Raw genomic sequence first — 24,826 nt, 5'->3', positions numbered from 1 at the left:
GCTTTTGTTTTCTGCTGCCATTTTGTTGTTGTTGTGCCTCCTAGCCCGTCTCTCCCCCCCCCGCTCCCGCCTCCCAGCTGCTCCTCCCTCCCTCTGGTAGTTCAGGATCGTCCCGTCTGCTGAAGCGCTGTGACCGTCCTGACTCGTTCAGAAGCGGTCGCTCCCACACGCTCCCTGGCCACTTGAGTATCTTAGCGATATATTGCTCACTGCTGCATTGCTTTTCATAGCGTTTGTGCCTGATTATCATATTAGCGCTGTACTCGCATTGCCTTAAAAGCTGTTGTGCTTGACTTTTTGCCTGATTATCATCGTAACGCTGTGCTCGCATTACCTTTTAAAACTGTTGTGCCTGACTATTATCATAGCACGGTGCTCGCATTGCCTTAAAAGTTGTTGTGCTTGACTAATATCATAGCGCTGTGCTCGCACTGCCTTTATAAATTGTTGTGCCTGACTATCATCGTAGCGCTCTATTGCCCATTACTACCATTACATTGCTCGCATTAATTGGTAAATTAATTAGTGACTGATTGTGCCAGTGCCACTGCCCATAGCTATACTCCTCATTGTGCCCCAATCTCGTCCTGTTTCGCTTTTGTTTTCTGCTGCCATTTTGTTGTTGTTGTGCCTCCTAGCCCGTCTCTCCACCCCGCTCCCGCCTCCCAGCGGCTCCTCCCTCGCTCCGCCCCCCTTCACTATCCACTTATGACAGATGCACTTTCGCGCAGCGGACACGCCCTATGCGCGCTGAAGGTGCGCCAAAGGTAAGCCCGTCTATGCCCGTCCGCGCCTGGACCACGCCCAGCGCCAAACCCCCTGGCCCTCGCAAAATACACTCCACCCGCATTACGTACGACACCGCTACCCTCTCAGCACTTAACCCTGGCCGACTCCCAAACTGCTACCAAGCCGCCCCAGGACACACCCATGGACCCTTCACCTGCCACTCCTACAGGTTCGACAACACCAGAACCCACACCAAATCCACAAACTCCAAACAGAGCTCCGACACTAACCACCTGAAGTGCATCCTGCTCAACACCCGCTCGGTCCACAGACACGCCATTGAACTTTGGAACCTACTAGACACCACATCGCCAGACGTCGCCTTTCTTACAGAAACCTGGATGAACGCCTCATCAACGCCCGACATCGCCATAGCCATCCCGGACGGCTACAAGATCATCCGAAAGGACCGCATCAATCAAACAGGAGGAGGCATCGCCATCTTCCATAAGAACACCATCCGCATCACGACCAGCTCCGACGATACCCTCGCAGCCGCCGAACACCTTCACTTCCAGATCCACACCGACCCCAAGACCACACTCAGAGGCACCCTCATCTACAGACCACCAGGACCCCGCAAACAATTCAGCAAAGACATCACTGACTTCATCAGCCCACACGCCCTCCCCTCCGAGGACTACATTCTACTGGGAGACCTCAACTTCCACCTGGAAAAGAACAACAACAGCAACACCACCACCCTTCTGGACAACCTCGCCAATCTCGGACTCAAACAACTTGTTGACACCCCCACCCACTATGCCGGGCACACGCTCGACCCAATCTTCACCTCCAGCAAGCACATCTCCTTCAATCACACCACAACTCTCCATTGGACTGACCACAGCTGCGTTCACTTCAACTACAAAAAGACTACGACCCACAACCACCCACAACCAATTCCCCGCAGAAACTGGAACAAAATTACCACCGACCAGCTCATCACATCGCTTCACCAAAACCCTCCTGCCAAATCATCGGACCCAAACCAAGCAGCCACCAACCTCACACAATGGATCACCCACAGCGCTGACGAATTAGCACCCTTGAAAAACCATCAAATCAAGCAAGGCAGCAAAAAAGCCCCCTGGTTCAATGATGACCTTAAGAAATCCAAGAAGATATGTCGCACCCTCGAGAAAGCCTGGCGAAAATACCCAACCACTGACAACCTGGCCACCTTCAAGAACGCCACCCGCAAACACCACCAACTGATCCGATCCACCAAGAAATCAGCATTCAAGGATCGACTCGACAACAACGCCCGCAACAGCAAAGAACTATTCAACATCGTCAAAGAGTTAACCAACCGCACCGCCGGCACCAACGACATAACTCCCTCCCAAGACCTCTGCGACTCTCTAGCCTCGTTCTTCCACAACAAAATCGCTGACATACATAACAGCTTTGGAGACCAGTCCACCCCACCCACCTCCGAACTAAAACCCCCCTCCAACAACCTTTGCGCCTGGAAACCAATCACCACTGAAGGCACCATCCGCCTGATGAACTCCATCCACTCAGGATCGCCAACTGACCCATGTCCCCACCACATTTTCAACAAAGCAGACTCCATTATCGCACCCCATCTCCGAGACGTCATCAACTGCTCCCTCAACTCCGCTACCTTCCCGGAAATCTGGAAACATGCCGAACTCAGCGCCCTCCTGAAGAAACCCACAGCAGAACCCACTGAACTTAAGAACTACCGCCCCATTTCGCTCCTCCCATTCCCTGCCAAAGTCATCGTGAAAGCCGTCAACAGTCAGCTCGCCGCCTTCCTTGAATCCAACAAATCCCTCGACCCTTCACAGTCAGCCTTTCGAGCCAAACACAGCACCGAGACCGCCCTCATCGCAGCAACAGACGACATTCGAACTCTACTGGACAACGGAGAAATAGCTGCCCTCATCCTACTTGACCTCTCCGCAGCCTTCGACACAGTCTGTCATAGCACCCTTATACAACACCTCAGCAACGTCGGAATACAAGGAAAAGCATTGGACTGGATCATCTCGTTCCTAGCCGGAAGAACCCAGAGAGTCCGCCTCCACCCTTTTAGATCAGAGGCCACCGAAGTCATCTGATGCGTACCACAAGGATCATCACTCAGTCCCACTCTCTTCAACGTATACATGAGTCCCCTCGCAACCATCGCGCACCAACACAACCTCAACATCATCTCCTACGCAGACGACACCCAACTGATCCTTTCCCTCACCAAAGACCCAAACACCGCCAAAACCAACCTACACGAAGGGATGAAAGAAGTAGCCGAGTGGATGAAGAACAGCCGTTTAAAACTGCTCATCTTAGGATCATCCCCCTCCGCCTGGGATGACTCATGGTGGCCACCGGCTCTGGGAAACGCACCCATACCAACGGACCACGCACGCAACCTGGGCTTCATCCTGGACTCCTCCCTCTCGATGACCAGACAAATCAACGCCGTCTCATCATCATGCTTCAACATCCTACGTATGCTCAAAAAAATCTTCCGTTGGATCCCCACCGAAACAAGAAAGACGGTCACCCATGCACTGGTCACAAGCCGACTGGACTACGGAAACACCCTTTACGCCGGAACCACAGCCAAACTACAGAAAAAACTCCAACGCATCCAAAACGCCTCAGCCAGACTCATCCTAGACATTCCCCGCCAAGCTCACATCTCCGGGCACCTGAGAGACCTTCACTGGCTCCCCGTCAACAAGAGAATAACGTTCTGTCTCCTCACCCACGCACACAAAGCCCTCTACGAACTAGGATCCAAATACCTCAACACGCGCCTGTCCTTTTACACCCCCACCCGCCAAATGCGTTCGACCAATCAAACCCTCGCCGCAATTCCACGCATCAAAAGATCCACCATGGGGGGGAAGATCCTTCTCCTACTTAGCGGCCAAGACCTGGAATTCTCTCCCCACCTACCTCCGCCTTACACAGAACCACCTCTCCTTCAGAAAACAACTAAAAACTTGGATATTCGATAAGTAAAGTACCCCCCCTCCCTCAAGCGCCTTGAGACCCTCTGGGTGAGTAGTGCGCTATACAAATTTTAAACTTGAACTTATGGGTGCTGCGAGGGTGTGATGGGCGCTGCGAGGGTGTGATGGGCGCTGCAAGGGTGTGATGGGCGCTGCGAGGATATGAGAGGCGCTGCGAGGATATGAGAGGCGCTGTGGGGTGGTGAGAGGACGCTGTGAGGGGTGCTGCTGGGGATGAGAGTGGCGCTACTAAGGGTGAGAGGGGCTCTGCTAGAGGTGAGAAAGAACTCCAGGTGGTATGAAAGCTGCACTGCTTGAGCGAGAGAGGGCCTGGTGGGGGTAACAGATGGGCTGGGCGCGTGTCTTCAGAGAAATGTGTGCACCGGGAACCATTGGGCAGACGTTATATCAGAGGGAGTGTGTCAGTGAAATTGTGCATAGAGAGGCTTCTTGCAGAAAGTCACTACAACAAAATGTGTGCAGGGGGAGTGCGTGTATGGGGGTCACCAGCTAGGAAGTCACCACAGCCGATTAGGAAGTCACTGCAAGAAAAGTGTGTGCAAAGGGGGTCACCAGCTAGGTAGCCACTAGCCACTGCAGGGAGAGTGCGTGCAGGGTGAGTGAGTGCATGGTGAATACCAGCTAGGAAGTCACCGCAAGGAAAGTGTGTGCAAGGTAAGTGCGTGCATGGGGGTCACTGGCTAGGAAGTTATTGCGACAAAAGTGTGTGCAGGGTGAAGGCATGCATGGGGGTCACCAGCTAGGAAGTCGCTTTAAGGAAAGTGTGTGCTGAATGAGTGCATGTATGGGGATATTACTGGCTTGAAAGTTATGTGGCCTACACTGTCATCCACTCGAAAGGGTGTTCTGTTCTGTATTATTATATGTGTGGTATACGAGGCTCCGAGTAGGATTGCATGCCATGAGTCAGCAGGGGGCAGTTATTCCGCAGCTGTTTACTCCTGCCGCTCATGAGTATTCTAAGGTATGGGTAATCCACACGCACAGGGGTGTAATCACTCAGAAAAACACAGCAGGCCGTACACGATGAATACCACTTTAATTTGACAAGTCCCAAAGACAGCTCTGTGATCAACAACAGAGAATGGTGCATGTGTGCGTGCTTACGTGCGTGTGTGGGGATTGCCCTAGAGTAAAATGTCAAAGTCTTTGTTCCCTCACAGATTTTCTGTAATTTTCGCCAAACTGCGCTTAAGTGGACAATACTGCGTCCATCACCACCATGTCCACCACATTCACCACCACCACATCCACCACCTCCACCACAATCACTACGTCCACAACCCCCACCATGTCCATCACCACCACATCCATCACCACGTCCACCCCCACCATGTCTACCACCACCACATCCACCACCACCACCCTCCACCTCCACCACCACCATGTCCACCACCACCACACCCACCACCACTACCACCACCACCACGTCCACCATCACCATGTCCAACACGTCCACCACCATCACCATGTCCACCATCACCATGTCCACCATCACCATGTCCACCAACACCACGTCCACCATGTCCACCACCAATACCACCACATCCACCACCACATCCACCACCACATCCACCACCACCATGTCCACCACATCCACCACAACCACCACGTCACCACCACCACGTCCACCACCACTACGTCCACCACCATCATGTCCACCACCACTACGTCCACCACTATGTCCACCACCACCAAGTCCACCACCACACCCACCTCCACCAGCACCACGTCCGCCATCACCACACCCACCACCACCACGTCCACCACCACTACCACCACCATCACATCCACCACCACCATCACCACATCTACCACCACCATGTCCACCACCACGTCCATCACCACCACGTCCATCACCACTATGTCCAAAACCACCATGTCCACGTCCACCACCACACCCACCACCACCACGTCCACCACCACATCCACCACCACATCCACCACCACCACCACATCCACCACCACTACGTCTACCACCATGTTCACCACCACCACCACCACCACATCCACCTCCACCACGTTCACCACCACCACCACCACATCCACCACCACTACGTCCACCACCACTACGTCCACCACCACCATGTCCACCACATCTACCACCACCACCACGGCCACCACCACTACATCCATGTCCTCAACCACCACATCCACCACTACCATGTCCACCACCAACACCACCACATCCACCACCACCATGTCCAACACCACGTCCACCACCACCACGTCCACCACCACTATGTCCACCACCATCATGTCCACCACCATGTCCACCACCACCACCACCACGTCCACCACCACACCAACTTCCACCACCACCACATCCACCATCACCACACCCACCACCACCACATCAACCACCACATCCATCACCATCACATCCATGTCCTCCACCACCACATTCACCACTACCATGTCCACCACCAACACCACCACATCCACCACCGAAACCACCACCACATCCACCACTACGTCCACCACCATGTCCACCACCATGTCCACCACCACCACCACCACGTCCACCACCACACCAACTTCCACCACATCCACCATCACCACATCCACCACCACCACATCAACCACCACATCCATCACCATCACATCCATGTCCTCCACCACCACATCCACCACTACCATGTCCACCACCAACACCACCACATCCACCACCGAAACCACCACCACATCCACCACTACGTCCACCACCATGTCCACCACCACCACGTCCGCCACCACACCAACCTCCATCACCACCACGTCCACCATCACCATACCCACCACCACCACGTCCAGCACCACTACCACCACCACCACCACATCCACCACCACCACATCCATCACCACCACGTCCATCACCACCATGTCCAAAACCACCATGTCCATGTCCACCACCACCACACCCACCACCATAACGTCCACCACCACCACATCCACCACCACTACGTCCACCACCACCACATCCACCACCACCACATCCACCACCACCATGTCTACCACGTACACCACATCTACCACCATCACCACCACCACATCCATGTCCTCCACCACCACATCCACCTCTACCACGTCCACCACCACCACCACATCCACCACCACATCCACCACCACCTCCACCACCACCTCCACCACCATCATGTCCACCACCACTACGTCCACCACCACGTCCACCACCACCCCCACCTCCACCATCACCACACCTACCACCACCACATCCCCACCACCATCACCACATCCACCACCCCGTCCACCACCACCATGTCCACCACCACCACGTCCATCACCACCATGTCCACCACCACCACGTCCATCACCACCACCACATCCACCACCAAAATGTCCACCACCACCTCGTACACCACCACCTCGTACACCATCTTCTCGTGTAAGAGAGGAGGAGATTTTGACGGGGAGAGTATCCGGGATTGCCTTGGGGCTGTTTTCCAATGGTTCCAACTGAACAGCCTCAAGTGCAATTCCGATAAGTCCGAGGTACTCTTCTTTGGGTGTGATACAGAGCCAGACTGGCAGGCTTGGTGGCCCATTAATATGTTCCCTCCGTCTTGTTCTTCCAAAATTGCTAAGAACTTGGGGGTCAAGATGGATAAGGGGCTAACTCTGAAATCCCAGATCCTCGGGGTGTCGGGCTCCTGCTTTGGCCTCCTCAGGATGCTGCGGAGGTTCCTTCCCCTGTTGTCTGAGGAGCACAGGAAGCTGACGGTGCAGGCTCTAATCGGGTCCAGGTTAGATTACGTGAACATTATTTACCTGGGCCTGCCAGAGTATCTGCTGCAGCGGCTCCAAGTGGTGCAGAACGCTGCCGCGAGAGCTATCTTTGGTTTAAATAGACGGGCCAGTGCAGCGGGTCTGTTGAAGACCTTGCACTGGCTTCCAATCCGGAAACGGATTGCCTTTAACCCCTTCGACGCTCATGACGAGCTGGGCTCGTCATGAGGTAGCCTCCTCGCACGCTCATGACGAGCCCAGCTCGTCATGTAAAGTGCGGTTTTAAAAAACTCAGCACAGGAGCAGAATTCCGCTAGCGCGCATGCGGTTAAGGCTTTGACTCTGGCCTATAAGGCCCTCCATGCGGTGGGAGCAAAGTATCTCCAAAAGAGACTGGCCTTTTATCATCCGACTCGCTCTTTGAGGTCGGAATCCCTGCTCCTGGCGGCTGTCCCGCGAGTGAAGAGAGCTCGCCTGGGAGGCCGCTCTTTTGGACTACTAGCGCCACAGTTGTGGAACTCTCTGCCGTTCACTCTGCGGGGAGCCACCAGCCTACTTGCCTTTAGAAAAGGCCTTAAAACCTGGCTGTTTACCCAGTAGCCCGCTTTTTGTGTGCCCGCTCGGCCTTCTGTCCTTTTTCCTTTTTAACTGTGTTATGTTATTATGATGCAGCCCTCCTTACTAAAAGCGCCGGGACACTCTTTTTGAGTAGCCGTGCGCTATACAAAAGATAAAATAACATAACATAACATAACACCACCACGTTCACCACCACCATGTCCACCACCACCAGCATGACACCCACTTCCACCACCACCAAGTCCACCAGCACCACACCCACCACCACCACGTCCACCACCACTACCACCACCACCACATCCACCACCACGTCCACCACCATCACTACCACCACCTCCACTACCACCAGCACGTCCACCACTACCACATCCACCACCACAACGTCCACTACTACCACATCCACCACCACGTCCACCACCATCACGTCCACCACCACGTCCACCACTACCATGTCCACCACCACCACCACGTCCACCATCACTACGTCCACCACCACCACCACTCCACCACCACCACATCTGCCACCACCACCATGTCCACCACATCCACCACCAAGTCCACCACAATGTCCACCACCATAACATCCACCACCACCACATCCACCACCACGTCCACAACCACCACATCCACCACCACGTCCACAACTACCACCACCACGTCCACAACCACCACATCCACCACCACCTCCACCACCACCACCACCATGTCCACCACCACCACGTTCACAACGAGGCCACCACCAAGTCTACCACCACCACGTCCACCACCAACACATCCACCACCATGTCCACCACCACGTCCACCATCACGTCCACAACCACATCTACCACCACCGCGTCCACCACCACTGTGTCCAACACCACCGCGTCCATCACCACCTCGTCAATTACCACCACGTCCACCACCACCACGTCTACCACCACCATGTCCACCACAATATCCACCACCACCCCCACCACCAGCATATCCACCACCACGTCCACCACCACCAAGTCTACCACCACCACCATGTCCACCACCACCACCACCACGTCCACCACCACCACCAAGTCCACCACCACCGCATCCACCACCACCATGTCCACCACCTTAATTTCCTATGCAATGAATAACGTTAACAGATTTTTCAGTGGCGCATCTGCAGAAAAGTCCTTTTCGTGTTGGAAATTAAGAGAAACTTAACCCCTCACCCAAACAATACATTTACGAATAAAAATGGACTGAATGAGAACCGTGGCCTGCGGCCTTGGTGCTACAGTAATATTACACCTGGCGGCCAAGAAACCAAGCGCGTAGGAGCCCTGAGAGCACGGCCGCCGCGCCGCAGATGCACGCAACGCGGCGGCCATCTGTGGGTTCTGCCCCGGTAGCTCGCGTGGTTTAATGTAACAGGCCATTGGCTTTGAATAGATCCCACTGGCTTCCCTGGGGCGGGATACACTTACAGGGGCAGATTTAATCTTCCATGAAAAATCTGTGGGATGCCAGTGGAGCATGGGACAAAGAGGCGTGAGTGGGTTATAGCCGCTGCCAAAAGGACCACTGGACATAACTTCTCCAAACAGTATATGTCCATCTTCACCATTGACCTAGTAATGCACACCAGAACCTCAAGGACAACTGTGGCAATCAAACCACACACACAGGTATCTAGGTAATCCATAGGATTGCTTCTGTTGTGGGGTGGGAAGGGGGAATTCCATAAATCTAATGCCATTTGAATTAATTAAATTGGGGACTTTACTATAAGGACAATAGTACTTCAAGGAAGAAAGCGGCCACTGAGGCATTTATGCCACACACATGTTTATTTGTTGACAGGAAAATACACTATGCAAAATGTTTCAGTAACTGACAGCTGTTGGTTAAACCTGGGCAGAATCATTCAAATTCAAACTTTGTTGACAACGAATTAGAAATGTATGGTTGTGTGTACAGCACCCTAGGCCATAAGGGCCCACACAAAAGCTTCAAATTTAAGTTTTCTAATGTTACTAAAAAGACCATGAGACTGAAGATAACAAGCATTTGCAATGCAACAGGTAGCGCATTTACACGAGTTTAAGCTATTAGGATTGTAAATGACAAAACATTTTATATATGTTTTGAAACCCAAAACATAAATAAAAGGCATTGTCATTTACAATGCCAATAGCTCAAACTTGCGTAAATGTGAGACCAATTGCATTGCAAATGCTTGTTCCAGTTTGTTGTGTGTCCAAACACCCATTTGGTAGCAAGTAGTAGGTATACCCCAACTGCCTGGTTTTTAGTAAACATCAAATGAATCGCTAGTGGGCTGCCAACTATCAGGTTCGCACTGAGATAGAGAATATTTACGGGCACCAAAATAAAAATGCTCACCATTAGTGAATAGCTGAAGAAGTGGCATCTATAAGCTAACTGTAATGCACAGCTATCATGCAAAAGGAAATTAATAATAGACTACTGCATAGAATATCTGTGCAATGCAGTAAAAAAAAGTACATAGATATGCAAGTCAGATTCAGAGAGGACTATATTCATTCTGTGCATAAACAAAAGGAATCCTACCAGGAGAGAAGTGCGGCCCATATAGGGTATGGGAGCACTCAGTGTTTGGTAAAATACCCCTCACACACCAAAAGGCCCCTTGGTGTCATGCTTCATCATCGGGGTCTTCGCACCCCTCTAACGGAATGCGGCGTGCTGCGACCTACGACTACGCGGGAGCACTGGTAAATGACTATGTGTGGTGTGTGTGGTGCAAGTGATAGGGATGATAATGTGAGTGGTGGTAGGTAGTGAAGAGTTAAAAAGTACCTGGCTCGTAGGTGAACATTTTTTTTTATTCAAGACCTCGGGCTGGCACTGTTAAAAGAAGTGAAGTGCGAGGTAAAGTCTGTTGTGATTATGAACAGTACCTCATGTGTGCGTCGACATGTTTCGGAGCTTGCGCTCCTTCTTCAGGACGGGAGCACAACTTCCCCACCTTACTCACGTATTACTAGTTCGTAACTCAAAAATATTGGTTAGTTAACAAAAAGTGACAAATTATTTTAAGTGATAAAAAGGCTACAATGTGCCTACAGCGGATTTTTGGCTCAGGATACATGCAGTTGCATGACTTAATAGATAAAAGTTGCTTGCTTCATGAGCTCATACAAGCGTCTGGGGGTTGATTGCTATTTTGTGCAATAAGCTGGGGACGAATTATCCACTGTCTGACCCCACACGTAAAAGTTAATGTTAACATGTTCCCCCACGTTTCATTAAAACTCCCCCACATTGTTGTACCAAAATACATTTAAGCTTTCTTTATTCATGTACATGAGGGTATACGCTGCTCATGTGTGTGCTTATATTACGTGAATCACGGTTCATTACCATTACAGAGAGGCATAATAGATTTGCTATGTCCCTCTCTGTGACATTACTGCACACTGCCTATTCTAATTTGCAAACCCTGCCCCTCTAAAACCTATTTTTTGTTTTGTTTAGGGCTCGTGCCCCCTGTGCTTTTCATGTTTGTACTTGCGGTTTGCTGTTTTCAGTATCTGTATGGACTTAAATATACAAAAGTGATGTTATTACAATCCTTAAAATAGCAAATGTGTCACAAATTGTGGCTTTCGTAAGGACGGAGGGACAGGAGACTGATTAGTTAAGTGGTGAATAAATACACCAGCCTCGTCACACTCACACTTCCTTGAAGACTTGACAAGCCTGTCTGCTCAACTGCGACCCCTTTTTGAAGAACATGGAAATACACATGTAGCTGGGGTGGTCGCCGGGAGGATCTAGATCAGTGATCGGGAGGATCTAGATCAGTGATACCCAAAGTACGGCCCAGGGGCCGCATAAAGCCCTTCAGGTCTTTACTTGCAGACCCCTGGGCAGCAGCAGCACTGGCCTGCTGTTTACTCGAGTCAGAACTAACATGAACAAGAAACGTACATATACAGCAAACACTTATTTTAAAGGTTAATTGCAGTTAGGAAAATGAAGTAACAAGGCCTTTATCTTTAGGAACACCTTCATTCTTAAAGGCAGCCACTAGATATACATGCTTTGTTTCCCTACCCCGACTTTACACCCCCTGCTGGCATCAGGGCGGCCCTCGGTCACACCATAGACCAAACTTTGTGGCCCCCGAGAAAATGTTTGTGAGTACCTGTGGAAAAGTAAATTTTGTCATGTTCTGTGTCCCTACGCCTCATCCATCATATGTTATGTGTGCATGACCAATATGCATATGTTATTCCCCATGTCCGATTAATGACGCAATTACAGTTGTGTCCACCTCTAGTATGCCAGTTTCCAGTCCTCGTGAATACTACGAATACCAGGCCTATGTAAAGCTATGTTGCCACGTTTCTCAGTGTGCACGTTATTCCATTATAAAGTCCTCGTTTCTAGGCCTCAAAAGAGCCTGGACATCAGATTCAGCTCCTGTCTCCTGAAGCCTCGCTGAGGAGCGATACAGCCCCCACCTGTATCCTCGACCTTTCACTTACTTCCTGCCTCGCAGTGCCCGGTGCAGCTTGGCTCTGCCTCTGAGTCTGCCAAAAGTATGTTATAGTTCCAGTTATCAGTTCAGTCCTCCTTCTCTGCATTCCTAAGCTACTGAACTGCATCAATAGTTTCCGTCATTGTCTAGCCTTCCCGTCTCCATGTTAAGAGAAATACTGCATTTACTGGTCATTTAATATTCTTCATCACGCACTACATGTAGAATAATGCATGGTCCAGTCTTAAAGTCAAGTTAGCCTTTCCCCTCCTGACTTCTAGTTTATATCAACATGTTCCCTAAACATCAGATACTAGATAGAGTTTAGGTACATGTCGCTCCGACCCTCCAGACTTTAGTCTCTGCTCCTAGCACAGAGTTCATAGCCCCCAGCTTCTCCTAGTAACACGTCATTGCCAGTTTGCGCGCACCACCAGGTTAGAGGTCCCGGCTCCTTAGGTAGCCCCCTCCTATGTTTCCGCCCATTCATGACATATTCTGTTACGTCTGCACCACATGTCTATGTATACGCCCAGTTACACCTACCTTTACTCTTATCTTCCGCGACTGCTACGCGTCACGTCTTCTGCTCCACCCACTGCTACGCCTACTGCAATGTAATGCTATGTGTTTGCGTTATGTATATATGCTCGTGTATTGTTATCAAAAGTTAGCGCGCTCATCCCAGACCCAGCCCCAGCAGCTGCTGGGCCCTGTCATCCTATTCCCGTGCAGGTTGTCCTGTTCCTGTCCTTATGCTGTATTAAACCTGCAAAACTCCTACTACCTCGAATCTTGACTCTTATTTATTGAGCTATCTGTTATGATATATGTCTAGTCAAAAATAGGGTATTATTTATTTATTTACCACATAATGGCGCCCGAACAGGGACTTGCCCTTTCCCCACGCGTCGGTGAAGCCACGCCGACCCCCTGACCCTCTGCAGTCGTGACGGAACCATACCGTGCACCGGCAGATATTTCTGCTTCAAGTATCCCTCAGGCCCACGGAGGAGACGGAGGAGGCGGTCCAGCATCCAGACGAGACGGTGGAGGAACGCGGCGAGTCCCGACCAGAGCCCAAGCCAAGAGTCCAAGGTCCGAGGTATCCGGAGGCCCACCCGTAACTGAAGTCCGAAGTTCGTCGTCCGTCGTCGTAGCAGTCCAGTCCAGTCCGAGGCCTTTCCGTTCTTGCTGCCCGGTGAGTACCATTACTGGGGTAGTATCTAGACAGGGTCAGTCTAAATTGACTCCTGGTCCGTGGGTTGGTGGTACCCAGGCCCACAAACGAAGTGTTCACCTAGGTGGATACGGGTCTTGATGCGTCCCTTTATGGGACCGGTATGTTCCGTACTGTTACAGCAGTGCATCCAGTAACTCTAGTCTGTTCTGTTCTCGAGAAATTCTTGTGTTTCTGTTCTCAGTATTCCAGGTAATATTCTGTCCAAACTGTAATGTTATGATGTTGTTCAATGTATTTCCAATGTCGTGGTATGCCTGAATTGTTCTCCCAATTGTTATTGTTTTTCGTTTATTGTATTGTGTTCCGATTCAAGTTTACAATGTCTCTCTTTTCGAGATTACGTCAGTTAAAAACTAGAAAGGGTTTGTTAGAGGAAGCAGTTCCTGTCCCGCCCAGGGACAGTCCAGGTCATTTTATGTATCAAAAGCATGGCATAAGCGCCATATTGTATCTAGATTTATGGGTAGATTATACCAAACAGTTAGAAGAAAAGTATAGATGGCCCGTATCGGGTACATGGGATGCCGAATGCATCATGCGAGTAGAAGAAGCATTATGGAAAAAGAAAGCCAGACAGTCACAGAAAGATGCCATCGAGTTATGGCGCAAAGAAGCTCATAAAAGAACCGAAAAAGAAATCAGAAAGTCAGAAGTAAGTAGAGAATCCCAAGAACGAGCCCAAGAAAAAGAATTAATCGAGATAGGTGAACGAGTCAAAGCTGAACAGTCAGACAGACAGAGGCATGCCCTCATTAAGGGTATGTATCCTCTTCTTGCTGAGGGCTTGCCAAAAGCGACCCCGGAGGCATCCAGTAATTTCCCGCCACCGTTAGTTCCGACCAAGCTACGTCACAAACCGACCGCAGCTGATATTTTTATTTCGTCCTATCTGGACGACACAGTCCCCGAATATGCAAATCCTGTTCGCGCTCCGCCAGTCCTTGTAAACCAGGTAATTCCTGCTCCTCCAGACACCGGGGTACCCTTAACAGCTCCCCCGGGTCAGCCCGCCATACAAGTCCAGCCCACGTTACAATTACCGACCCTGCCAGGACGAAAAGCATCAGTTGATGATTCTAGTTTAGGGGCCGCAGGAGGAGGTCTTCCTCAAACCCCGCCGCCACACAAGCGTTTATCAGCCCTCGAATTACATGCTCAAGCATCACAGCGTACTCCTAAAAGTAAGAAGTCTGTTGCAGAAATCAGGCAAACCCTTGGCGAATGTGTCTATGACCCAGTTCCAGGCGAGTTTAATATGGTTTTATATTCCGTACGCGTAAGGAGAGTGACCGAGTATCTAGTCACCTTGCCGAATATGAAAGAAGATCTAGACAGAATATATCGTTTCATCCGTACAGGGGATGATCCAGAAAGTATTAGTGATGCCATGTCTCAAAGGAAAGCCGAGATTCAGCGCATGATATTAAAGTTTTTAATTAATTGTCTAATAAGAGAACAAGATTACCCGTCTAAAGATCCAGCCGAAATGAAACTCCTGACAAAGTGGAGTGATAATATAGCCGAAGGAAAGCACAATACCATTAGTGCCATGGAAAGTATGTACAAGAAAATCCGTAGAGAGATAATAAAGATACATGAACAGCGTAAAGCAGCACAAGTAAGCGAGAAAGAAAGTACCTCTGATCCTGAAGAGGAAGACGACGAGAATACTGCCAGAATAGCATATGTAGGAAAATCTAGATTTCCAGATCGCCATTTACGTCTAGAACCCAAGTCTACTTTCCATCATCCAGCACCAGAACAAGGTTCTCTAGAACAAGTATTTCAAGCTACCGATCACATTCTGAAATCACGAATCGGTTATAGTGAGTTAAGTACTATGCATGAACAGGAACTAGTCCGATCAGCAGTCAGATGGATTACTGATTCTACCACTTTTCCAGACGAAATAGTGGCACAAATGTTCCTGAAAATGCCCCCAGCCGAGCAGCGACTGGTGGGTATGTATATGATTCAGCACCTCATTACTTTGTATGAGGGTCAACACTCTGATCCAGGTCCGTTACATGATATCCTGAACGAGTTACTCCAGTACAGATGGAGAGGTCTAGGTACCGATTTAATTAGTGTCATTCTAGAACAGCGCCACAAATATGGAACATTCTTGAACCCGCATTTTGTTCATGTCTCACCCCCAGAAAGTAAATCATTCTACATAGACAGACAGAATCCGTTACGAGAAGTCCACCCAGTTAAAGGAACGGGTGGCGAAATGCAACGAGTATTTGTTTACACCCCAATAACAAAGATGGAACTCCTCGAGATGAAGAAATTAATTCCCTGTCATGACAAAGATCCAGCGGGGTTCCATAGAGAATTAAAAGACATGCTCCGTATGGGAGAATACACTTACCCAGATATCATTAAAATGTTAAAGGTCCTGTTGCCCGCAGGGGTGTATGAAAAGCTAAAGGAAAAAGAATGGGAGGTGGGAGAGAAAAAGATCGATTGGGCAGTTCTAGAAGCTGAAGACAAGGCACGAGTACCAGGTACCGGTCTTGGAGATAAATGTAAGGAATTACCAGAATTATTGATTCAAGTTTTACCCAGATTATTGACAACTAGAAAAGAAGACTGGGATGCAATCTCAGCCTGTAAACAGAAGCAAGATGAAGATATTAGTGATTTTTATTCTAGATTTGAAAAATGTTTTAGTATCAACAGTGGCCTCAAGACAAGTAGTGAGTCATACCCTCACCTTTTTGTTACTAAATTAGTCGAGAATTCAAGTCCACAAATTAAAAATCGAGTTTTGAAAGTCGAAAGCACCTGGCAAGCTAATACTCCGTCCCAGATGCTCCAGATGCTCCAGTACCACCAGAATAGAATCAGGGAAGAGCAAGAACACGAAAGAAAACGTATGAAAGACACGAAAATGAAAGTACTAGTTGCACAATCTGTTCCTCAAGACAGTCAGAAGAGGGGTCCGAATCAAGCCAGTCATTCTGCAGCTCCCGTTAAAGGGAACTGCAATTATTGTAAACAGCCAGGTCATTTTATAAATGAGTGTGCAGTTCTGAAACACAACATAGCTACTGGTAAGACTAAAGAAAGACCACGTCCGCCTAGACAAGAACAAGTTTCACAGACTCCTCAGTCACAGAATACACCACAGACAGTTACAGCACCGCAGCCTATTGCTGCAACACAGCATGTCACATCGCAGATGTACCAGTATGCACAGTCTGAGTATCCAGAGTACCAGCCATATTCATGAAACAGCCTAGAGAGGGAGGTAGGCTTGCCTCTCATCGAGATACCTGTAGATCAAGAAGGTCCCTATGTTCACAGTCAAGTATTAGGGAAAGACAGAAAGTTTTTGATTGATACAGGGGCAAGTAGGACCACAATTAGTCATGCCGAAGTTCCAGGGGCTCCGCTCTCAGGCTCAAGAAATGTTTCCCTTGGATTTTCAGGAAAACCTATCGTTAACGAGATATCAAAGCCAGTTACCCTAGAAGTAGGTCCATTGTCCCGTACTACTGATCTGTTACTTACTAAGTCATGTCCAGAAAATCTATTAGGCATTAAAACACTGAAAGAATTAGGTGCCGTTATATGTTGTTCCCCAGAGGGAATACGTCTGTTCCTACGTGACTTTAAGGGTCACTATGTATTACGAGATTTTGATTCCAGACTGTCTAAAGTTCCGCAGCATTTATGGGCGCAAGGTCCAACTGATGTAGGTTATATGCAAATCACACCCTATCGTGTGACTCTCAAACCTGGTGTAGTGTTACCACGAATCAGACAGTACAGATTGCCACCTGAGGCTGTAGCAGCCTTATCCAAAATTATAGACGAGCTCATGGCTCAAGGAGTAGTTGTAGAAACTGACTCCAATGTATGTAACTCTCCGATCATTCCAGTCATGAAACGTACTGATCCAAATGCACCTCCAGTATATCGATTAGTGATTGACTTACGAGAGCTTAATAAATGTATTATTCCTCAGTACCCAGTTGTCCCAGACATCTCTTCCCTATTAACAGCCATTGATTCCGAAGCTACGTTCTTCACAGTAATCGACCTCAAGAACGCATTTTTTAGTGTTCCCATTCATCCAGACAGCCAGTTTCTTTTCGGATTTTGTTTAAATGGAAGGAGCTATATGTTCACACGCGCTCCTCAAGGTTTCACAGAAAGCCCTAGTATTTACAGTCAAGCACTCAAGAGACAACTAGACAACATTCACATGCCAACTGACACTGCCCTGCTCCAGTATGTCGATGATCTCCTGATCACAGCCCGTTCTGAACGTGCTTGCGAGCAAGCCTCACTTACAGTCTTGTATTTCCTTGCCGAGATGGGGCACAAGGTGTCCCCTTCGAAGCTTCAATTCTGTGTCCAGCAAGTGATCTACTTAGGCCACTTACTGTCCAAGTGGGGTAGGCAGTTGACACCAGACCGTATCCAGTTGATAGCGAGTCTTCCCCAGCCCAGAACCCAGAAGGAGGTACGTGTTTTTATCGGCCTTACTTCTTATTGTAGACAATGGATTCCCCAGTATGCATTTCTAGCTAAGCCACTGATACAGTTAACGACACAGGAGGCAGCCGCATCGACTGTCCTCCCTTGGACATCTGAACATACACTTAGTTTCAACGAGTTAAAGAAAGCCCTATGCCAAGCTCCAGTTCTAGCTACACCGAACTACAGTAAGCCTTTTACACTTTTCGTTACTGAACGTGAAGGTACAGCATTATCTGTTCTCACACAAGATCAAGCAGGACAATACAAGCCCTGTGCTTATTTTTCGAGCACACTAGATCCAGTCGCCCAGGCGTTGCCTGCATGCCTCAAGTCAGTTGCAGCCACAGCACTCGCTATCAGACAAAGTGATTCCATAGTTTTAGGACATTCCCTGACAGTACAAGTCCCACACTCCGTGGAAGTTCTTTTAAACCGAACACAAACACAGCACTTGACAATTGCACGTTTAACAGGTTATGAATTGACACTGTTTCAGCCACACATAGAAATCAGACGCTGCAACGTCCTGAATCCTGCTACACTGTTACCATCAGTTAGTTCAAATCCAGCCACACACGACTGTGTGGAAGTAGTCAACATTACGACAAAGCCAAGACAAGACCTGACAGACATTCCGTTACCAGATCCTGACCTGACACTTTATGTGGATGGTTCATGTATGAGAACTAGTACAGGAGAACTAGTCGCCGCGTATGCAGTGACTACTGACATCGAAGTTAATGAAACACACCGCATTGATACCCTGTCCGCTCAAGCAGCAGAGCTAGTTGCTCTGACACAAGCCTGCATACACGCCAAGAACCTGAAAGTTAATGTTTACACAGATTCACGTTACGCATTTGGAGTTGTACACGACTTCGGAGTGCTCTGGCAGGAGAGAGGGTTCATGACTTCTCATGGAACCAAGATTCAGCATGGTCTCCTTATTCAAGCTCTGTTAGATGCCATACATTTACCGACATCCATTGCTATCATGAAATGTAAAGCACATACGAAAGTCACTGACATTATTTCTCAAGGTAATGATCTAGCAGATCGCACAGCCAAGCTTACAGCACAGACTCTAGACATTCCAGTTAACATGACACACACTCCAGATCCGATTACATGTATGACAGTTAAGGACCCTACTCAAGATGTCATAGATATCCAGTTACATGCTACTCCCGATGAAATCAAGAAATGGTCTGAACAAGGAGGGGTCCAGACAGATCAAGGATGGTTAACAAAGGGTAGAGCCACATGGTTTCTCCCCGACTCTATGGTTCAAGTTATCATTAATACCGCACATAGTCCAGCACATTTAGGAGAAAAAGCTATGTTAGACAGTATCCAGAACATTTGGTTCAACAAGCATTTACGAGCTGCAGCCAAGCAGAAAGTCCGTACCTGTATGATATGTTGTCAGTTTAATCCAGGTAAAAGTGTCCCGGTGGAACAAGGTGGTTTCCAGCCTCCTGACCACCCTTTTGAAGTCCTCCAGATGGATTATATTCAGATGGAGCGATGTCGAGGTTTCAAGTATGTCCTTGTAGTTGTATGCGCTTTGTCCAGATGGACAGAAGCATATCCAGTCCCAGATTACACAGCCGCGACCACTGCCAAGCAGTTGGTTCGTGAATTCTTCCCTCGATATGGACTCCCTAGAGTCGTATATTCTGATAACGGTCAGCCATTCTCATCTGAGTTGATGAAGCACGTTTCCCTGTTGTTAGGGTACCAGTGGAAGTTTCATTGTGTACGCCATCCTGAAGCAGCTGGTCTAGTCGAGAGACATAATCAGACTCTGAAAATTCGAATTGCAAAAATATGTAAAGATAAGGGTGTGGACTGGCTAGTAGCTCTGCCAGTCGCTTTGTTTTATATGCGCATGGTCGCACATTCCAGATCAGGTCTGTCCCCGTATGAGGTCGTATTCGGCCGCCCCCCTAACATGTGGGGTACTCCTAGACCCCGAAGTATTACTGATGTTTCATGTAATATGCTGACAGATTACCTAGCTTCCTTGATGTCTGCCCTCAACTCATGTCGTTCACAGGTTGCTGCCGCATTTCCAGACAATACCGAGGTGGCACCGCATGAAATCGTTCCAGGTTCCATGGTGATGGTCCGAAACTTTGACAGATCAAGTCCGCTGGAGCCCCGTTGGAAGGAGCCGAAACTCGTCCTCTTGACCACCCGTACTGCCGTCAAGCTGGAAGGCAGGAAGGGGTGGGTCCACCTGTCTCATGTTAAAACATTTCACGGACTAAAACCTAAAAACATTTCCAAGAACATTTCCCAGGATTCGAAGGATTGCCAAAATATTGTTTTAAAGGACTGTCCCGCAAAAGACATTGCTACAACCCCTCCCTTGTTAGAGAAAACTCCGCAGCAGGAGTATAAGTTAAAATTACGGTCTAGTAAAATAAGTCAGTCAGTTTGATTGTATAAGTCCTCCCCTAGGTGAAACGGTTAGACTGTTTCTGATATGTATAAAATAGACCCCCATAGCGAGAGAGTTAGTAACAACTCAAACCAATGTATCGTTTTTCTAAGTTTCATATTATTTATCAGCATTTTGATTTCCTGCACCAGTTATGCATTTTTCCTGTATTTTCCAGTTCCTCATGTAAATAAGTCTGCTAATGCTACAGCAGAGCACACGTTTAGTGATCTGCCTCCTCACGAATATTCCTACCGCCTCGCTATGCGTAACAATTCATTTATCCGTATGTTACATTACTCACACCAGACCAGCAATGCCACAAATTGTTGGGTGTGTGGTCGACTCCCCCCTTTCCAGACACCAAAGGGAGTTCTGCCACTCTTTCCTTATCCATTCTCACATAATGGTTCGTGTGGAGCATGGTCCACGTTAACGTCATCCTCAACAGATATGTCTTTTCTTAACAGTACATGTTTCCCAGACAAGCAAGGTTTCCCCCACAGAACAGGGTTAGATCTAGAAAATGAAGTGTATAATTTAGGTAATTATTCGTCGAATTTTATGGTCCTGAATGTTCAGTCTGATACTACTCCAGACTTACCTGCTATTTCAGTACTACCAGTCAAAGGCGAATTATGTGTCCGAAATAAGGGTTCCGTACATGTAGGACATAGTGAATGTACTACTGTTGTCAAGTATAGTGACAGTGGGAAATCTATTTTTAAAGCTTCACGTCATTCTTATTTTGTTTGTGGTCAGACCGCATATGTTCGTCTGCCCCTCGATTGGGAGGGAACCTGTTACATTGCTTTCCTACTGCCACCTGTTTTTCTAGCCCCACCTGACTACCATAGGAATTCCTTCCTAGTACATACTAGACACAAGAGAAATCTCCCGATTGTCGATTATACTGAAACTGCTGCAGAACAATTCATTGATATTGATAAAGGTGTGTTCCCTTATTTAGGTACAGTTGTAAACAGTAAGCTAATCCGTAGGTTAACAAGAACCCTTGAAGCTGTAGTAGATGAGACTGCCTCCGCTCTAGGTAACTTAACCGAAGAGCAATCCTTTATGAGAATTGTCGTTTTACAGAATCGTCTCGTCCTTGACGTCATACTGGCCGATAGGGGCGGGGCCTGTAGAGTCCTCGGATCCAGTTGTTGCGTTTTCATTCCAAATAACGCGCCGTCTGTTTATTCAGCTATAACCAGACTCCATAAAATTGCCCATCTGTTACACCAAGATCCAGGCACCTGGACATGGTCCGGTTGGTTCTGGAATATAATTTCCGCCTGGGGATGGAAAGTCCTGTCCTTTCTAGGTATTGCAGTAGCGATCATATTTAGCTGCTGTCTCTGTATACAATGTGGCCCTGCGATTTGCGGCATGTGTGCTACCTCTTGTATTCCTAGTCCCAAGCCCCGTTCTAAATCCCGTTCCAGGATAATTCGAGACGAACAAATGATACTGTATGAAATGATAGATGGTATCATGAATATTGATGTTTCCTGATGGAAACGTAGTGACAAGGAGGGAATGTGGAAAAGTAAATTTTGTCATGTTCTGTGTCCCTACGCCTCATCCATCATATGTTATGTGTGCATGACCAATATGCATATGTTATTCCCCATGTCCGATTAATGACGCAATTACAGTTGTGTCCACCTCTAGTATGCCAGTTTCCAGTCCTCGTGAATACTACGAATACCAGGCCTATGTAAAGCTATGTTGCCACGTTTCTCAGTGTGCACGTTATTCCATTATAAAGTCCTCGTTTCTAGGCCTCAAAAGAGCCTGGACATCAGATTCAGCTCCTGTCTCCTGAAGCCTCGCTGAGGAGCGATACAGCCCCCACCTGTATCCTCGACCTTTCACTTACTTCCTGCCTCGCAGTGCCCGGTGCAGCTTGGCTCTGCCTCTGAGTCTGCCAAAAGTATGTTATAGTTCCAGTTATCAGTTCAGTCCTCCTTCTCTGCATTCCTAAGCTACTGAACTGCATCAATAGTTTCCGTCATTGTCTAGCCTTCCCGTCTCCATGTTAAGAGAAATACTGCATTTACTGGTCATTTAATATTCTTCATCACGCACTACATGTAGAATAATGCATGGTCCAGTCTTAAAGTCAAGTTAGCCTTTCCCCTCCTGACTTCTAGTTTATATCAACATGTTCCCTAAACATCAGATACTAGATAGAGTTTAGGTACATGTCGCTCCGACCCTCCAGACTTTAGTCTCTGCTCCTAGCACAGAGTTCATAGCCCCCAGCTTCTCCTAGTAACACGTCATTGCCAGTTTGCGCGCACCACCAGGTTAGAGGTCCCGGCTCCTTAGGTAGCCCCCTCCTATGTTTCCGCCCATTCATGACATATTCTGTTACGTCTGCACCACATGTCTATGTATACGCCCAGTTACACCTACCTTTACTCTTATCTTCCGCGACTGCTACGCGTCACGTCTTCTGCTCCACCCACTGCTACGCCTACTGCAATGTAATGCTATGTGTTTGCGTTATGTATATATGCTCGTGTATTGTTATCAAAAGTTAGCGCGCTCATCCCAGACCCAGCCCCAGCAGCTGCTGGGCCCTGTCATCCTATTCCCGTGCAGGTTGTCCTGTTCCTGTCCTTATGCTGTATTAAACCTGCAAAACTCCTACTACCTCGAATCTTGACTCTTATTTATTGAGCTATCTGTTATGATATATGTCTAGTCAAAAATAGGGTATTATTTATTTACCCATGACCTAGATCAACAAAAGGCGGAAGCAGTTAGACACGAGGACGAAACAGAAGCATGCATCTCTAAAAGGCACGAACAGGAACCAATGAAAACAAGCATTGGCATAGCCAATAGGTCGCGCCTTTGGGATGTTATACGTGTTTAGCCATGCAACAGTTGATGTTGTTGCACCAAGGATATTGTGCTGGATAACAAAACACTTATAAGGTCCCAGAGGCGAGACCTACTGGCGATGCCAATGCTTGTTTACCTGATGGGCATCGGCTGACCGCAGCCTGGTTACTGAGGCCCTAGTGAGGTGGAGACATATTTGGGGGAGTTTTAGCCTCATCAGATGAAGCTGTGCAGGCCCAGGTCCAGGTGCAATGAGGCGCAGTCGGTGCTGCCTGGGAGTGGGTTCTTTCACTTTCGATTCACGGGGCGGCCCCCCTTCACTCTGGGGAGAGCCACAAACGGAATTCAAGTCGATCTTCTCATCACACAGACTTTTCAGGTGAAACAAATGTCACCGTTTGCTGAGGCCTTGAAAAGAGCGACCCAACTCCAGCAGAGAGGGCCAATGAGCATTGATACAAAATAATCATGTCTAAGGATCGATGCAACAACAACAACAAATGAACCCCGGAGAGCAGGCTCGAGACCCTCCAGCACCAGACACTCTTTGTACCTTATGGCCTCACCTGGGGTTCAATGTGGTGCTCTGGTCCCTCCTGGGGTCGGGCCTCACCTGGGCTCCCTGCTGTGGGTCCTGGGCTCCCTGCTGTGGGTCCTGGGCTCCCTGCTGTGGGGCCTGGGCTCCCTGCTGTGGGGGTCTGGCTCCCTGCTGTGGGGCCTGGGCTCCCTGCTGTGGGGCCTGGGCTCCCTGCTGTGGGTCCTGGGCTCCCTGCTGTGGGGGTCTGGCTCCCTGCTGTGGGTCCTGGGCTCCCTGCTGTGGGGCCTGGGCTCCCTGCTGTGGGGCCTGGGCTCCCTGCTGTGGGTCCTGGGCTCCCTGCTGTGGGTCGTGTTGAGCTTTGTAAGGTCTTTGTGTAACGCCCGGCCTGAACTATGAGCGCGGGGAGACGAGGCTGTTCGTTGACAACTGCGCATGCGCTGGGGATAGACACTGCTTTCCATAGCGTGGATTAAAGAGGCCTTGGGTTAACTGCGCGTGCGCCGAGGACAGACGCCGCTGTTAGGGCAATCCAACTCCAGAAGTCGTTGCAAGAGAGATTCACAGCACGGAGCGCAGCGCAGGCCCCGACAGCACGGAGCGCAGGGAAGGGCCACACCTCTGAGCCAGCACCGGTGGGACGGGGTCCGAGCAGGGA

At 49.0% G+C, this 24,826-nt stretch overlaps 1 protein-coding gene across 2 annotated transcripts in view; it reads right to left on the bottom strand.

The window, feature by feature from the left end:
• Positions 1 to 24,329, bottom strand: part of LOC144807621 (uncharacterized) — a 93,378-nt gene extending 69,049 nt beyond the window's left edge. Inside the window, exon 1 of one of the 2 annotated variants that reach the window (XM_078673246.1) lies at positions 24,200 to 24,329. The gene's annotated coding sequence lies outside the window, so the exon portion shown is untranslated. The remainder of the gene's footprint in view (positions 1 to 24,199) is intronic. The other variant, XM_078673247.1, reaches the window with a different exon arrangement.
• Between the last annotated feature and the right edge of the window lie 497 nt (positions 24,330 to 24,826).

The sequence above is a fragment of the Lissotriton helveticus genome, unplaced genomic scaffold (assembly GCF_964261635.1).
Source record: "Lissotriton helveticus unplaced genomic scaffold, aLisHel1.1 SCAFFOLD_461, whole genome shotgun sequence".
NCBI lineage: Eukaryota > Metazoa > Chordata > Amphibia > Caudata > Salamandridae > Lissotriton > Lissotriton helveticus.
This window is presented reverse-complemented; position numbering and strand designations above follow the sequence as displayed.